The sequence below is a fragment of the Galeopterus variegatus genome, unplaced genomic scaffold (assembly GCF_000696425.1).
Source record: "Galeopterus variegatus unplaced genomic scaffold, G_variegatus-3.0.2 Scaffold3811, whole genome shotgun sequence".
Lineage (NCBI taxonomy): Eukaryota > Metazoa > Chordata > Mammalia > Dermoptera > Cynocephalidae > Galeopterus > Galeopterus variegatus.
Window position 1 is genome coordinate 122517 of NW_007729922.1, and position 269 is coordinate 122785.

The following is a 269-nucleotide window of genomic DNA, read 5'->3' on the forward strand; positions in this document are numbered from 1 at the left end:
TATTACATAGCACTGAAAAGGGAGTGAACTACCAACGCACCCAGCACCACAGGGGAATCTCACAGACATTACAATGGATGAATGAAGCCGGGAACAAAAGAACACAGACTTATAATTTAGTGTGAGAGGCAGGGAGATGGTGGCCCTAAATTCATTAGGTGATTCTGATGGTTTCTTACTTGGCCCTCAGGGGGCTCCTACTTGGGATTTGGTGTGTGGCAGGTGCTGGGGGGGGGGGGCTGTCTCAGATGGGGGGGGGGGGGGGCTGT